A 12,071-nucleotide genomic window follows, 5' to 3' on the forward strand; every position below is an offset into this window, starting at 1 on the left:
TGCCAAGCGAGCTGCAGGCGAAAGCGGACAGTCAGCACCTGCGAGTAAAGGCAAGAGGCAGCTCTCTCTGCAGAGGGGGACATGCACAGCACCACACCACACCACACCTGCCTTCCTAAAAAAAAGATTATACATCTAAGTATTTGGGGGGGAAACGCATGGGAGCTGAAAAGGGGGCCTGCCTGCTTGCCGAGAAAGTCAAGACGTGAGAAAGTGCACAGAGGGAGGATAAGAACGGAGACAAAGACAGGGAGAGAAAGACACAGAGGGATGAGAGATGAGACTCAAGAAGAAGGAGCTCCAGTCCACCTCGCTTGCTTGCTGGCCGGCTACGTCTGTCTTTTTGCCGCTGAGAGAAGGTAGTGCACCATTCCCGTAGGCGCTGCAATACCGGGCCGATGCGTGGAGAGGACGGAGCAAGCTCCTGATTCAGCTCCCTGTTCCAAAAACAGTTTAATATGTAGTCCCCCTATGGGGGACGTATCAAGATATTAAACTGATAAGAACATTTTTTTTTACAAAATATACTTTATTTCCATACTACATCTTAAAAAAAGGAAACATTCTCACAAATAATAAACATAGCATGAGCTAAAAAAACTTTTTGAACAACGGTGATTGTCCGTTATCAATCTATGCAAGTGGATGACGGGGACGGATTTGTGCAATTAAAGAGTCCTTCCAAGCCCTACCACTTGCTTGCGTCTGTTAGTCCCTGTACAGGGCCCAAAGTCCTTTCCAGGACTTCATCCTCCTTCTGACGTTCGCCAGGATCCTCTCCTCCAGCTCCCTCGCTCCCCGCTCTGTTGTGCCAGATGAGAGTGTTCCTTGCATCCCACAGGCCTCTTTTTGTAAGGGACAGGAGGAGCCAGAATAGGAACTGCGTCCCCTTGTCCAATCCAGTTGGTGCCAGCCCCAGCAGAATGTAATGTTAACATAGCACCGCTCCCACTCCCAGGAGTTGCATAATGTTGTCCATTCTGCCCCACACCGCTTTGGCGAAGGGCGGCTCCAGAACCCATGCTCTTGAGTCTCCTCGATGAAACACATGTCCCGGGGGCAATGCGGATTCCTGGTGAGCAAGTGTCTGTAGAGGACATCTCTGGTTGCCAGTCTCTTGTGTACGGCCATCCAGTTGAGGTCCTTCAGTTGGTTGTCCAGTTCTTTCGGCTGAATCCTTTTCCAGACGTGTCTGGGAACCTGCAGCCTTTCGTCAGCAACCAGGTGCCCCCTCACCTCTTTGTACAGGGCTCTGTGGTTGGTGCAGAGCTCTGGCTGTCTCGTGGCCTCATACGTTCTGCTCCACTTGACAGCATGGGTGTAGAACTCCAGTTGCCTCTCTGCCTTGGTCCCAGTGTTTGACCACTTGACCAGGTGCCTCATTGGGATGGAGAGCTACAGCCTGACAAAATACTGGTACTTGTGGCCGATGGGCTCTTGCAGCACCCGACAGAGGTTGCAGAAAAAGATGCAGTCGAGTTTCAGGGGGAAATGTGGAACATCTCTACCCCCTTCCTTAACTAGCTGGCAAATCCTGTTCCTCGTGATGTACTGGTACCTGCCGCCCCAGACGAAGCTGAAGATCATCCCTTGCAGTGCTCGTCTGAGTCTGGCCGGCGGTGTGTACACCACCGCCAGGTAAACCCAAACCTGGCAGGATGTCTTCTTTCAACACCATTACTTTCCCTGTGTAGGACAGCGACCATGTTTTCCACAGACCCAACTTCGCGTTCACCCTGGCGATCCTCCATCCGGGTCAGCAGTCTCCTGAATACACCAAGGCCGGCAGTATGTCAGACTTCAACACAACCACCTTCCCCACAAAAGGATAACCACCGTGTCTTCCACAACCCAAACTTGACTCTCACTCGTGCAAAAATCAAATTCCAATTATGCAGCTCATTCCCTTCTCTACAGAAAACAACCCCTAAAATCTTCACCCCATGCTCGGCTACCTGCAGCCCCCCAGGCACTGTCCACACTGTGTGCCACCCGCCACACTCCATCACCACAGACTTCTGCTCAGAATGGAGTTAAGGGAAAAAAATAAGAGTGAAAGAGGAAAGAATGAAAAAAGACAAAAAAAAAACTAAATAAAAACAAAAAAAGGTACAGTCTCAGCTATATCAGAGTTTACCATTTAAAGGCATAAAGGTTATAGCATAGTTATATATAATGGCTTAGGAATATATACTGAGCTCCTCTTTTAAATCTAATGCTCTCAAAGGCTTATCCCACAGGTCTTTAAAATGGTCCAGCTCACCTTTTAGGATGAATCTAAACTTTTCCAAAGAGATCAAGTCTCTTATTAGTAATTCCCAGAGAGCTAGAGAGGGAGGCTCGTCACCCACCCACCTGGTCATGATTGCCTTTCTTGCCAGCATCAGGGCAGGCTGGACTACTTCTCTATGGTTCAGCAGCTGAACAGGCAAGACTCCCAAAATGCATGTGAGAGGATGAGGATCTAACTGTATTACACAGATCAAAGATATTCTTTTACATACCTCCCACCAGAACCTCTGAACATATGTACATTCCCATAGACAGTAAAACAGTGTTCCAACGTGGGTTTTACATTTAGGGCAGTTATGTGATGTGCCAGTGCTAAATCTGTGGAGATAAATATGCTCTATGTAACAACCTGTACTGATTTTCTTCATACTGGTTACAGACGGAGATTGTTGAAGGCAATGAAAGAATAGTTTTCCAAGTGTTATCATCTATACAGCACCTCAGTTCCTGGCTCCAGATTGTCTGTAAAGATTTTTTGGAAGTCTACCTCATGCCTAGAGAAAAAAGTGTAAAACTTGGATAGAAATTTCTTTGAGTTCCCGTTCTTTAGAAAGATTTTTTCTAGTGTGTGCGAGCTGCTGAATAAATCAAGACCACCATTCTTGGTACTCACATAATGCCTGATCTGAAGATATTTAAAGAAGTCTCTTGTTGTTATATTATATTGTGCTTGAAGACACTCAAATGATTTAAATCCCCCCCCCCTTCAAATAAATAAAAAATTCTATGTATACCCGCTGTTTGCCAATTAGTAAAGTAGGAGCCTGTCTTTTCAGGAGGTAGGTCCGGGTTACCCACAAGTGAAGATAGCATATAAAGAGAGGGATAATAACTAAATAATTTAGTTATCTTGCTCCATGTTCTCAGTACATTTAATATTAAAGAGTTATTTTTTAGCTAGTGGGGGTACATTAGTCATTTTCCTGCCTAAGAAGTATACAAGAGAGGCTGGTTTACTGTGTTCAGCTTCCATATCCACCCAGGTGGAGTCTGGCGGTGCATGAATCCACTGCTGGAGGATTCTTGCCTGTATTGCCCAGGTATAGTATTTCAGATTTGGCAATGCACATCCACCGTAATCGCTGGGTAACTGCAAAGTCTTAAATTTGATTTTTTTTTCCTGTCCATACCAATGTTGATATTGCTTTATTCAGATCCTTTATGTCAGCTTTAGTCATGAGAGTGAATACCATAGATAGTGGATAGAGAAGTTTAGGTAATATTATCATCTTTACCAGGTTAATTCTGCCCAGGAAAGATATTGGTAAATTTGTCCACCGGTTCACGTTGTCCTTGATGGCATCTAACCTAGGACAGAAAGAAAAATTAAAGTCTCCTGCAAGGATAATATTGTTACAATCCATAATAGTGAGTTGTCCAAACACATCAATAAAGAATTGTTCGTCTTGTTCCTATCACCACCTCTTCCCCATACAGTAATCCTTTAACTATTACCACTCTACCTTCATTATCCACATAAGTTGAGTTGACTGTAAATGGGAGATTCTTATGAATGAGAATAACCACGCCTCGTTTTTTGTAGGAGAATGATGAGTAATAAACTTGACCTACCCATTCCCTTTTAAGTTTTTTATGTTCCAGATCATTCAAGTGAGTTTCCTGTAAAAATGCTATTTGAATTTTATCTCACCCCTTTTACATTCCAACTGTGTATCTTAACATTATTCATGGTGGTTTTTGTTTAGTTGTAATACGGTAATGCAGTGGCTGAATTGTAGTATAATGCAACATAACAGTGAATAGCAAATAGAGCAGCTGCACGTACCCATTCCATACATTTTAAAGAGAAAAGAGAAGAAGAAAAAATTAAACAATGTCTTGGAGAGAGAAAACAAAAATTCAGTTTGTGACCACATACAGTACATGAGGTAACAGCACTTGTCAGGTATTTAAAAAAGAAACAAAGGAACTTTGTTAATCTTCTGAACATTGATTAACAGTGATAAAGTCTTAGAGCAAGATTGTTAGACTCAGTCTGCAAACTAAACTAAGAAAAGGTCCAACAAAATTGTTTAGCTTCTCTGCGTAGTTAACCGAGAAGTGAAACTAAAGGTTGCCGCTAGTCACACAGCTGTGGCAGTCGGCAATAAAGTACGCTGAGTTATTGGGGGTTCAACTATTATACTAAAACAAAAACTGTCTACTCCTTGCCAAAATAATTCGTCACAGTCTTAAATTTCGATACAAAACAGTATCATCTATATCTCAACATTAACATTAATAACAGAATCTTAAAAATAAAGAACATTTAAAACGTCAGAAAAGGTTCTAAGCACAGGGATAACCGCTCAGTTCTCTGCTCGATCAGTTCTACAAACAGAAGCCAAGGCTGCTCGTTTAGCAGCGGACCTCTCACATTCTATTCAGACGTGGAGGATTGCTGTTGAATATTTTTAAGGAAGTTCTCTGCTTCTTTTAAGCTGGAAAGAGTAGTAGATCCCCCCGAGGCATCAAACACTTTGATGATCACTGGATACAGGAACAAATACCTCAGTCCAGCATCACGCAGCCTCCTTCTCACTTCGGCTGTTTCCGCCCTCTTTTTCTGCACCTCGACCGAGAAGTCTTGAAAGATGGAGACTCTTTTCCCCTCCACAATGATTTCTTTCTTGGCCCTGGCCACTTCCATTACCTTCTGCTTATCCCGGTAGTTGTGCAGCCTCAACAGCATGGCCTGGGGTACAGGTGTTCCGCCCTCCCCCGACTTGCACCGGGGTCCCGTGTGATGGCAACGTTCCAGCTTGATTTTGTCCCCCTTCATTTCCATGCCAAGGGTTTCAGGGATCCATCTCTCAAAAAACTCAACTGGGTTGCTTCCTTCGATGTTTTCTCTTAGGCCGAGGATTCTCACCTTTTTCCGCCAGCTTCTATTTTCGAAGTCTTCAAGATGACCAATGCCTTGCGTAGGTCTGTCTCAAGCGCCCGTATCTTGTTGCCCACCGTTACACTGCCCTCTTCCAGGTCCAAAACTCGCTGTTCCACTTCATCTATTCTTTTAATCACTATGTCCATTTTAGTGGATACAGCAGCAACAGGTTCTCGAATCGTTGCGAGTTTTGAATCTAATATTTCGGCGATGTTTGATGTTACTTTTTCTATGATTAGGTTGGTCTCAACTGTACCATCTCCCCAAGTGGATTCACCATCTTGCTAGTCTTCTTTCTGTTGTCTTCGTGTCTTTCTTGACGCTTTTGTTTGGTTTTGGGCAAGAGGGGTTTGTCCGAAATAGTCGGCAAGTGACATTATTACACTGTAAGAGTGTTATGTTGGTATTTTGTGTTAAAAGACTGTATTTTTATGCCTATTTTGCTAAATTTGGCAAGGAGCTTGACAGATCCACGTCCTTCTCCTCTTAGCGCATACAGATGCAGCCATTCAAAATGGGTGGGGTATTTCGCGGCATACACCGGTGGGCGTGTCGCGGTATCACGCGGTATCACGCAGTATCACGTGGTTAATCGCGTGTCATTTGACGTCATGCCGGAAACTATCCGGCGTCACCTTGTAAAACCGCCAGGGGGAGCTTAACCTCTCATGTACAGCATTTCAGCTTTTAATTTTGAACTGTGTATTACAGCATGTTAATCATCAGTCATTAAAATGTTGGTATATTTTAAGAAAGCAAGATTGCTCAGTTGGACAAAAGTACACAACCTACCTTTATCAGAAATATTTATGCATCAAAGCCTTTACCGAAGATATAACTAATAGTATTAATAATGGACAAGCTGTATACTCAAAGTATAATTTCTTTAGCACATTTGTACAAGCACTTGGAATCTGTCCAAGCTATACTTTGTCAGGCATTTTGTTTTACTTCAACGGGCATAAAAACTTCCTTGCTTTTAACAGGGCGTTTCATAATTTCTAACTACGAAAATAATTTAAAATGCGACACTTATCATTCAACTAGAGCTCAAAATATCACAAGGATCCTCAAGAGCACAGCAAAGAGTGTATTAAAAGATACTTGTATGTATCAACGCTTTCTTTTCCGTATACCAGATTTTATGGAACCACTTCAGAAGGATGTCAGCAAGTCAGATTCCAGGAATCGGTACTTTAAAGGAAAAATACACACCGGTATTCCATTTCTCCCTAACGATTTTAAGCATCGAAGTATTTAACTAGCATGTGAAATAGCGTGTGAAAAAGTGGTAGTTTTAAGCTTTTCTGCTAATATAATATGGAATCGCGTATCTAAAGAATTTAATAATGATATGATTATATTCGTGTACTGGGACAGGGCTGTGTAGGGCTGTTTCGCCTCCCTGTTCATGCGAGTTGTCTTGTAGCCTACTGGTCTACATGCCTGACTAACAACGCACAGGTTGTGTGTTCAAATCCAGCTGGTGCTGGACTTTTCTTTTAACAAACATTTCTTTGAAAAAATAGAATAGCGATATTATGGACAATCTATTGACTTTTATATTTCAAAATATCACAACATGATCGATTTTAAGTCATTTTTGATAACAATGAATAGTCACCTTCTTCCCTTCTGACAACGGTGTGCAATAGAGTAAATTTTTATAGAGAAATGGAGGCTGGACAGTATGCGTTACAATATAAACATTTATATTGATTTAAATCATGTTCTGATTTAAATCGCAAACGTGTGTTTAATTATGAGTTTTTTAATCATAATCAGGCTAATGCATTTCTACATTTCTGTATGAACCAGCTTAGAGGTTCATACAGAAAGACAGCTTGTGTTTAAATTGAGTGTAAGGTAATTTATACTTCTAAAGTCATGGTCAGCATTTATTATTGTACTGTGCTGTAAACTTGTTCTGTGCCTAGTCACATTATTTTATAGCGTTTTTATTGCGTTATTAAATCCGGTGGCGCTGTGTGTTAGTTTCCTGACTCTCATATCACATGGTCTGTGATTGAGTCCCATGGAACTATGACTTTATTTTTTAACAAACATTTCTTTGAAAAAAATGAAACGTTTCCCTTGGTCAGAGATTAAATAAAACCTCACTCGCACCAAACAAATTTATATTTCTAAATATCACAACATGATCGAATTTAAGTCTTTTTAATAACAATGAATAGTCACCTACAGATGCAGCCATTCAAAATGGGTGAGGTATTTCGCGGCATACCGCGACACGCCCACTGGGGTATCACGCGGTTCACGTGTGTCACGTGACTAACTATCCGGCATCGCCTTGTAAAACCGCCAGGGGGAGCTTAACCTCTCATGTACAGCATTTGAGCCTTTAATTTTGAACTGTGTATTACAGCATGTTAATCATCAGTCATTAAAATGTTGGTATATTTTATGAAAGTAAGATTGCTCAGTTGGACAAAAGTACACAACCTACCTTTATCAGAAATATTTATGCATCAAAGCCTTTACTGAAGATATTACTAATAGTATTAATAATGGATGACTTTGGACAAGCTGTATACTCAAAGTATAATTTCTTTAGCACATTTGTACAAGCACTTGGAATCTGTCCAAGCCATACTTTGTCAGGCATTTTGTTTTACTTCAACGGGGCATAAAAACTTCCTTGCTTTTCACAGGGCGTTTCATAATTTCTAACTACGAAAATGATTTAAAATGCGGCACCTATCATTCAACTAGAGCTTAAAATATCACAAGGAAAAATACACACCGGTATTCCATTTCTCCCTAAACATTGTAAGCTTCGAAGTCTTTAACTAACGTGATACCGGAGTCAACAAGCATACTTTTAGAATTTGATTAAAAGGGAATATAATATGGAATCGCGTATCTCAAGAATTTAATAACGGTATGATTATATCCGTGTACTGCGGCAGGGCTGTGTAGGGCTGTTTCGCCTGCCTGCTCATGCGAGCTGTCTTGTAGCCTACTGGTCTAGGTGCGTGACTACCAACTGGCAGGTTGTGTGTTTGAATACAGCTGGTGCTGGACTTTTCATTTTTATTTATTTATTTTTTAATCGCGTAACATAAACATATTACCGTATGCAAACTGTACTGTATACAATATGTATATGTATATTTAATGTCTTAACTGTGCCCGTTTAAGTATTGAATATTCATATCTAATTTTACCACTGAAGGGAAATCTTAACATAAACATACAGTATATGGCTGGTCTCGGTACTTTAAAGAAAAAAATACACACCAGTATTCCATTTCTCCCTAAACATTGTAAGCTTCGAAGTCTTAAACTAACGTGATACCGGAGTCAACAAGCATACTTTTAGAATTTGATTAAAAGGGAATATAATATGGAATCGCGTATCTCAAGAAATTAATAACGATATAATTATATTCATGTTGCAAAAGAACTGCAACGGACATAAAAACTCCCTTGCTTTTAACAGAGCGTTCCATAATTTCTAACTACGAAAATGCCAGGTGAAAGGATTTTTAAACATATTTTGTTAAAGCAAGTCAGTTTTTTCTGCAACACATAAAATATATTTTTCCAAGAAAGTTTAGCCTTTGTCACTAATGAAACCACTAAATAAAGACAAATATAGAAATCTTAAGATTTGTTTTATTTAATGTTGGTAGCAGGATGAACTGTCAAAGTGTATATTTTGTCGCAAAGTTGCTGCAAGATGTTAACAGTGAAAAAGGTATTTAGAAATGAGTTATTTCAAGATGAAAAAGAAAACATACACGAAACATGGTTTCATTACGACCAGAATCGGTCTTGAGATATTTTTAACTTGATTTACAGTATTTGAGAGGTATGTCTTAACACCGATACTACAGTGCTTAAGTACTGCTCACGTATATGTTTCTAGGTTTATATTATGCATTTCATACGGTCAAATTACTTTTGAGCAACTAATAAGAAGCGCGAAACGGTATGTGTTTTAGTTTCGTTTTGTGCTGGGACCCGTGGATTGATTAGAGATATCAAGTACATACAAGTCATTTTTTAAATGTTGTAGTTCGTCTTGAAAAAATGTTACGAGTACATCATCTATCAACAATCACACAGGTTCTGTTTCCATATTGTGGATTTTGGTTAGGTATTATCAAATCCAGTGGCGCTGTTAGTTTACTGAGTCCCACGTCACATGGTCTGTGATTGAAACCTGTAAAACCGGTTTAATTCGTCACAGGCAGCACTCTTCAGGTGTGAGGGTCTTCTGCTCAGAATGAAACGCTTAAATGTTTGTGTATATTCTAATGGTAGTGGGGGCAGGGTGTGTGGGAACAAGTTTGGTTGAAATTGCATTGGAGATCTATGTTCTTCACACCTGAAACATTTTCTCTGAAAGCATTTTCTTCGCAGTTTAACCGATCTTGTTACAGCATGTTACAGTTTACTATTATTAACCATATTAATTTTAAGTGCTTAATGTAAAATCTTGTAAAAATATATTTTCATTGTTCAAATATACATTAAGTCTGACTATCATATAATAAGTTAAATACAAAACTAAAGAAAAAATAGGGTTAAATATAATTCAAAATATTTTGCTAACAATGTTAACTGTTTATGAATAATAAAATGTATTAACTAAGGAGTAGGATGGCACAGTTGTTAGTATGTTTTTTGTTTTGTTTCTTTTTCATAAATACAACAGTAGTACCTGATGTCTCAGTGGCTTTCAAAATTAAATTATGCAATAAATAACCACATGTAAGACTCTGATGCTTAAAATGTTTAGGGAGAAAGTGGAATACTGGTGTGTATTTTTTCTTTAAACTACCAGTACCAGCCATATACAGTCTGTAACGTAGGGATTTCTATATGTCTTTATTTAGTGGTTACATTAGTGACAAAGGCTAAACTTTTAGCTTCAGTAACGTGTACATATCTCCCCTTTTTATAAAACGACATGGTTGAAAACTGTTCCAGAGCCACTGTTGTTTCATCAGTGAAAAGTACATCATGAAATGCCTCTCCCTGTTCAATCCACTGGAAAAAAGAAAATGAGCATAAAGCTTCTAATGGTCATAAACGATATTCATTTAGGAGCAGCATCAGAGGTATGTTTTTAACTGCACTGCATTGGAGAGAATACCATAGTGTGTTTTTTTTTTTTACTCCCTGGCGGAAACTGGCTTCCAGAAGAATCAGTATGGCTCAGAGATTAAATAAAACTTCACTCGCACCAAACAAATGTATATTTCTAAATATCACAACATGATCGAATTTAAGTCATTTTAATAACAATGAATAGTCACCTATGCGTTACAATATAAACATTTATATTGATTTAAATCGCGTTTAAATCACCTTTATTTAAAACCCATAAATAAAGCTGATACTGTTTAGACTTTCAATTATTTAAAACTGTATTAAAGCAGCACGATACTAAATGCAACGTAAATCGCTATCTTTGTCTTCTGTGTAATAATGTTCACCTCTCTGTCCAGCAAATTTACAATAGTAATAATAATGAACTTTATTGTATATGGCGCCTTTAAAGGTGGCTCCTCAAAGCGCTTTACAGGTTAAAAACAATACTGTTAGGCTGGGAAAACGATTTTTTTTAAGAAATACAAAATGAGATATAATGATATGTTCCGGCTTAGACATTAACGAAGAGCATAACGCGTGTACTGTATACACTGCAAGTACAACCCCCCTCTCTGCAGGAGTGCTGGCTGTGACTAATTGAACCGGTTTCACGGGTATTTTCAAAGTAGGAGGCGAGATTTCCAGCGAAAGACACCTCCCACTCCTCAAAAACCCAGTAAGTACAGTACTTACTAGTTAAAGGCTAGGCTCCCGACTACGGCGAAAGGAACCCTTCTTTCATTAGAAGACAATGAACATATTTTAGCCCTGAATGAATTAATAGCAAACATGGTTTACATAAAAGACATTTTTCTAAGAAAGTTTAGCCTTTGTCACTAATGAAACCACTAAATAAAGACATAAATATAAAAATCTTAAGATTTTTAAAATACATGACTTTGCTAAAATTTTTTTGAAAATAAAAACAATTACAACCGCCAGGGGAGAGAGAGAACAGGAGAGGGATGTTGGTTTTGCATAAGGGGCGAGGCTATGGAAATTAGGTCTGTTTGGGAATGTGTAGTTACATGTTCTGGCTGTTTGTGAATTATCGTTGTTGAGTATGGAGTGTTGAGGTATTGATTTTGTGTAATGCTTTATGTTGAAAATTGAGGTGGATTTTGTTTATGATAAACAGGATAAACTGGGATGGGAGGAAAGTTTGGTTTTGCATAAGGGGCGGGATTATGATAATTGGAGGACTTTGCGAGAGTAAAATGGTTTGATATATTTGATTTTGTATTGTGGTTGTTATCTATGTTTTTGGTGGGTATTATGTTTATATGGTTGTTTTTGTTGGTTGGTTGTTATTATGGTTATTAATAATACGATCTATAGTTGAAATCTGAGCCTAAATAAAAAGAAAAAGCAAGTGATTAGGTTTATGAGCAATCTAATTACTTATTCGTTTAAAACGCTATATAAAATAAAGTTTATTATTAATTTGCTGGACAGAGCGGTGAACATTATTATGCATAAGACAAAGATAACGATCCTGATCAGTTTAGAAATCTGTGTACGCTGTAAGGTTTTTACTTCTTAAACTTAAAATACACGTTTTGAATAGAAAGAAATCCTCTTCCTGGTACAGTATGTATAGCAAACCAGCACGTCTTTTTTCTCCAATCAGAGGGGTGTCAGATGGTGTCAGCCAATCACCATTCTGCGTTGGGTAGCAACGGGTGACTGTTCTCAGGCGGAAGATGTAAACAGCTTAATGTTCGTGTTAAATAATTTTTTTTAAATTCAATTAAACGGGCACAGTTAA

The 12,071-nt window shown here is 39.1% G+C and overlaps 1 pseudogene; it reads right to left on the minus strand.

Moving 5' to 3' along the window:
- Positions 1-357: 357 nt before the first annotated feature.
- On the minus strand, positions 358-526 carry LOC148647775 (U2 spliceosomal RNA; annotated as a pseudogene).
- Between the last annotated feature and the right edge of the window lie 11,545 nt (positions 527-12,071).

This window comes from Lepisosteus platostomus, chromosome 15, assembly GCF_059453375.1.
Source record: "Lepisosteus platostomus isolate fLepPlt1 chromosome 15, fLepPlt1.hap1, whole genome shotgun sequence".
Lineage (NCBI taxonomy): Eukaryota > Metazoa > Chordata > Actinopteri > Semionotiformes > Lepisosteidae > Lepisosteus > Lepisosteus platostomus.